Below are 6,000 nucleotides of genomic sequence, written 5' to 3' on the forward strand. Positions count from 1 at the left end.
CTCGCGGTTCGCCTCCATCTGAACGACGCCGGGAGCCGTACCAACGCAACGAGTGGGATGAGGGAGGTAGGCCGATCTGTAGGAGCTGTAGGCAGTCTGGGCACATTGCTCGCTTTTGTAAATCTGACCCCAATCATTTAAACTAGTACGCCCTGTCGCCGAGGTCCGGGAGACAGGGGTGCAGCGCGCACTCGCCAGATCAAGGGCTAATGAAGTGTTTATTGGGGACTGTCCGACTATTGGGATCACTATGGGAGGAGTCCACTTAAGGGGGTTACTGGATACTGGGTCACAAGTCACATTAATGCAGCAAAGCTTATTTGAGGAAAAATTCTCACACCTAACGTTGGGAAATGGGCCCCTTGTTTTTAAATTACGCGCCGCTAATGGTCTTGACTTACCGTACACTGGCTATGCCATATTGGACCTAGAGCTGGAGGGAATGAAGATCCCAGGGAGAGGAGTTGTAATCGTGAAAGATGAACATTGTACTCAACCGCTGATTATTGGGATGAATGTCGTGAACGCTGTATGGCATGCCCTCTTTAAATGGCCTGGGAGGCCTGTGTTTCCATGCCAGCAGGGAAGGACGCTGTGGAAGGACGCATTCGCCACCTGTAGGAGGGTGGAGGCAGTGACGAACGAAGATGGGTCCATCGGTTATGTGTGGCCGGTCGGCCGGCGGAAGATTCGAATCCCCGCGCAGAGTGAAGTGATGATCTGGGGCCGCGCTTGGAGAGGACCAAATGGAGCGGACTACGAGGCCTTGATGGAAGCCTTGCCGGATGGAAAAGATTTGGGAGTGGCCCGTGCCCTCGTCACGGTGCGCCACGGACGTGTTCCCATACGAGTGTGCAACCCACACGCATATAGTCTGGTCTTGGACCGCCACCAGAAGCTGGGGAGGCTGTACCCGGTGGAAGAAGCGGATGTCCGAGGCGGCAGGGACCTGAGCCTGTCCCTGGGGACCGACGGAGAGGTGGAAGTGGCCGTAATCAGTGTGGAAGATGATGGACCACTGAAGACCCTGCCCGAAGAGATGGAAGTGTTGACGGAGCGTGATGACCTGCCGGAGGCGCAGAAGAGAGAGTTACACGAGATGTTGTGTCGGTGGAAGAAGGTGTTCGCCATCCATGACGAGGATTTCGGACGGACGGACGTCGTGCAACACCAGATACCGACCGGAGACGCGGCACCCATACGAGAGCGACACCGGCCGTTGCCGCCCTCCATGTACCGGGAGATGAAGACCCTCCTGAATGAGATGCTGGAGAAGGGAGTCATCAAGGAGAGTTGCAGTCCGTGGGCGGCACCTATCGTACTGGTCAAGAAGAAAGATGGCAGCTGGAGGTTCTGCGTCGACTACAGGAAACTTAACGCCGTGACGCACAAGGACGCCTTCCCCCTACCCAGGATAGAAGAGACGCTCACCAGCCTGACGAAGGCGCAATGGTTCTCCACGTTAGACCTGGCCAGCGGGTATTGGCAAGTAGGAATGGATCCCCGGGACCGGGAGAAGACCGCCTTTACGACCCCGCTGGGCCTGTTCGAGTTTCAACGCATGCCGTTCGGGCTTTGTAATGCGCCCGCGACGTTCCAGAGGCTGATGCAGCAGTGTCTGAGTGGTCAGGTGACAGAATCCTTGCTGGTATATCTTGATGACATTATAGTATATTCACCTGACTTCTCCTCTCATCTACAGCACCTCGAGCTCGTCTTCCAACGCCTGTGGAGACATGGACTGAAGCTGCGGTTAGACAAATGCAAACTTCTGCGGAGGGAAGTGCAATTTCTGGGCCATGTCGTGGACAAAGAGGGAGTGCGGCCCGATCCGGAGAAAGTGGTGGCAGTGCGGGACTGGACACCACCCTCAACGGTCCGCGAGGTCCGCGCGTTTCTAGGTCTAGCGGGTTACTATAGGCGTTTCGTGTCCTCTTTTGCTGCTATAGCACGACCCTTAAACAACTTATTGATAGGAATCCCAAATGACGTAAAATCCCACCAGTGTAAAGTCGAGTGGACTTCGGAGTGCCAGCGGGCGTTTGATGCGTTAAAGAGTGCCCTCACACAAGCCCCGGTGTTAGCGTATGCGGATTATACACAGCCTTTTGTGGTTTACACTGATGCGAGTGGCCGTGGGTTGGGAGCGGTTCTAGCCCAGGTCCAAGACGGTCACGAACGTGTAATAGCTTATGCAAGCCGCAGTCTCCACCCGACCGAGCAGAATGACGCAAATTATAGCTCGTTCAAATTGGAGCTTTTGGCCCTTAAATGGGCCGTGACCGAGAAGTTTAAAGATTATCTCACTGGCGCTCGATTCACAATATTCACGGACAATAACCCTGTTGCGCATCTCCAAACGGCTAGATTGGGAGCTGTGGAACAACGGTGGGCTGCTCAACTTGCGTCGTTTACTTTCGACATCAAGTATCGACCGGGCAAAAACAACGCCAACGCTGATGCCCTATCGCGGTTCCCAGTGCAGCCTGTAGATGTGGCGGCTGTACAATCGACGCCAGCAGCCCGGGAGGATGAGTGGAGAGAGACGCAGGATCGGGATCCAGATGTGCAGGTGGTGAAGAGGTGCGTGGAACGGGGGAGAGCCCCTAATATGGTGGAGAGGAAGAATTGGACTCGGGGAGCGCGGCAACTGTTACGCCAGTGGAACAAACTGATTATACGAAATCATGTGTTATATAGGAAGGTGACCGATCCTTATACCAAAGAACAATACTCACAGATCATTTGTCCAGGTTCACGCAGAGAGGAGGTATGGAGAGGAATCCACACGGCCGCGGCGCATGCTGGGTTGGAGAGGACCTTGGCCCAGCTGCGACGTCGGTTCTATTGGCCAGGCATGGAGGGAGCGGTGCGTCAGTTACAACAGGGTTGTGTCGCCTGCAGCCTGCAGAGGAACAGGTCAGAGCCTCGGGCCCCCTTACAACCCTTTGAAGTCTCATATCCACTAGAAGTAATAGCCATTGATTTCCTCACATTAGGTAGGCCTGCTGATGCGTGGCAAAACATTCTGGTAGCTACTGACTTATTCACCCGTTATAGTTGGGCTATTGCCACCCGAGACCAGACTGCGCACACCACTGTCCGTGCGTTATGGACGCATATTATCCAGCCGTTCGGCTGTCCGGCCCGGTTCCACTCAGATCGAGGCCCCAACTTCGAGTCCGAGTTAATGCACCATTTATGTCAGACTTATGGTATTGCAAAAAGTCGCACCACTCCGTACCACCCGGCTGGGAACGGTGGAGTGGAACGATTTAATCAGACATTACTGAACATGTTGCGATCACTAGACACTGATAAACAAGGAAGATGGAATGAGCACTTACCCGAGTTAGTTCATGCTTATAACAACACGATCCATAGTGCTACGGGTTATGCCCCCGCCTACTTAATGTTTGGCCGACATTTGAGGCGCCCTATAGATGTCCAGTTAGGAGTGCAGTCAGCGCAAGAGCGCATGGGAGTGGGTGGCTGGGTACAGGACCACCAACAGAGAATGGCGACAGCTTATAGGACCGCAGGGGAGAGGATGGGAGAAACGGCCAAGAGGAGAAAGCAGGTTTATGACCGTAGGGCCGGTATTACACCCCTATTACCAGGAGAGAGAGTGTGGATTCGAAATAGGAAGAGAGATGGCCAGGGGAAATTGGGTACGTGGTGGGACCCCGAGCCTTACGCAGTGATGGAACAGGTGGGAGCTACGGGGTTGGTGTACCGAGTCAGACCCGAGAAGGGGGGGCGAGAAAAGACCATACATAGAAATGCGAAAGTGTGTGTAGCCCCCAGGTCGCCCCACGAGGACCCCCCAGCTGTAGTGCAGCCCGAGCAGGTAGAAGCAACAACGCCGCAGTATTATGGGTTTCTCTCCGTCCCGAGAGCACCAGATGAGCCACGGCGCTCGGGAAGAGCAAATATAGGCCAGCCACCCCAGAGGTATGGACATGATTAGGGACAGTTGCAGGGACTGGCAACGGAAAAGTGGGGGGGGATGTGACAGGGTCAAAGCAGGGGGGTGAAACCAAATTGTAACATTTTTTATTGATGATGAAAAACCTGTATTACGCACTTAAAAACATCATTCTCTTAACTATATTTCTGCACTGCATGTTTTATGGTTGACAATGTATTTCCCCCCGGTCCCCGAGCCACTTGACATTGGACTCCCCTATAGGCTGTGTGACATTGGCCTTGTGACAGCGGACGGCCAATGTCCCCAGGTCACGCTGGTGGCAGAGCGAATGAGGGCGGAGTAGGGTGTGGCCCACCTTATTCAAAAGTGAGCGCGAGCCACTTGGACAGCAGAGAGACAGGCATACAGGGCAGTGTGGAAGTGACAGCCAGAAGGGACGGTTGTGCACAGGAGGAGCAGACATACCACGGAGCAGAGGTGGGGAATACAGTGATCGCGGCACGTACCAAGCCACCAGCAGCGGACGGTGAGCAGACGGCGCAGTAGCAGCAGAGACGGGGAGGACAGACAGACGAACCAAGGAACGGAGGAGAGGTCCAGTGGCGATAACGTTGCGCGCTTCACACCCTCAAAGCCAGACGTACAGTCTGGCGGGCGAGTAAGTGTCCTTCTATGCAACGTTACCTTTATAAACCCACGGTCCTAAACCTCATATGTGAAATATACCTGAACAGATGAACTGGTTCTAGTTTCTATGATTGCAGGCAATACGCACGAAGACAAGAAGAGACAGTGATTCCTGGCCTAAACCCCCGCTCCAGTTAAACCCCATATAAGGACATTCCCACCTTTTTGCATTGAACCGTGATGAGTATATGACATATAGCAATTGAATTGGCACTTGGCACTTTACTGCTTCAGTAATAGTTGGCACTTTAACGCTAAATTCATTATTTATTTGCTATAGTTTGCACAAGCCCTGTCTGTTTTTAGTGTTTGGTGATTGTCTGTATTCCTGTATTTTAGTTAGTTAGTGGGCGCATTAGGAGGTTGAGGTTTTAGAATTAGTGTTATATTTTGTTTATGCTTTTCAATATTTTATGGCTTATAGACGCCACTGTATTAGCTTAATAAAATAGATTACCTTTTTATACAAACCTGTTTCCGTCCAGCTTTCTCCAAGGGATATGTGTTGAAGTGTTGTTCTCATTTAAAAGTATTGTACTTACCTGGGTAAACTCGAACCTGTGAATAGCCTAAGAAAGAGTGTTACAGAGGACCCTACCTCTTAAATAAAAAGGTGGCGTAGTCTTGCAGTACCTAACAAACAGTATTATTCTCACAGTAATTACGCACCCCGCACTTTACCGTGCAACTGATATTTTATTGTTGTGAGTTTAATGTGTATTGTTATTTATTTATTATTGAAACAAAGTAAAGAGTGTCAGCATTCTAAAAAGAAGTGGCAAGTTACATGTGACAACCTGGCCACCGTCACATATGTAATTATATTGAGTTATTAATCATTACTGTTTGATAAATCAAACATTATAATGATGGTACCTTACAGAACTTGTGTGTGTGTGTGTGTGTGTGTGTGTGTGTGTGTGTGTGTGTGTGTGTGTGCGTGTGTGCGTGCGTGCGTGCGTGCGTGCGCGTGCGTGCGCGCACAAGCATGTGTTTGTCACAAATAATAAGCTGATACCTGTCATCAACTCGGTAAGAAAAATATGACACTAGATTTCAATGTCTTGGTTTGATCATCTAAGATTGTGCATGTGTGATATGATTTGTATTTAATTTATTCAGTTTAATGTTCAGAAATAATCGATGTTCCAGGTGAAAAAAGGGAAGAAAAACCTGAAAGGGCAGAGCAAGGGAAAAACTATTCTACTGTTTGTGTAAAAACTTGACATACCTCAATCTTTACAAAATATAAATTTGATCAGATATCATTCTATCATAGAGCAGCATTTAATTTTGTGTTAGCCTGATGGTCATGTTTTTACAAGTGTGTAAGAGTAAATCTAGGATCTGTACCTATAGACTGAACTATCGAGAGTGTATTT

Source organism: Gymnoscopelus microlampas (genome assembly GCF_963454915.1).
Source record: "Gymnoscopelus microlampas genome assembly, chromosome: 11".
In the NCBI taxonomy this organism is placed as follows: Eukaryota; Metazoa; Chordata; class Actinopteri; order Myctophiformes; family Myctophidae; genus Gymnoscopelus; species Gymnoscopelus microlampas.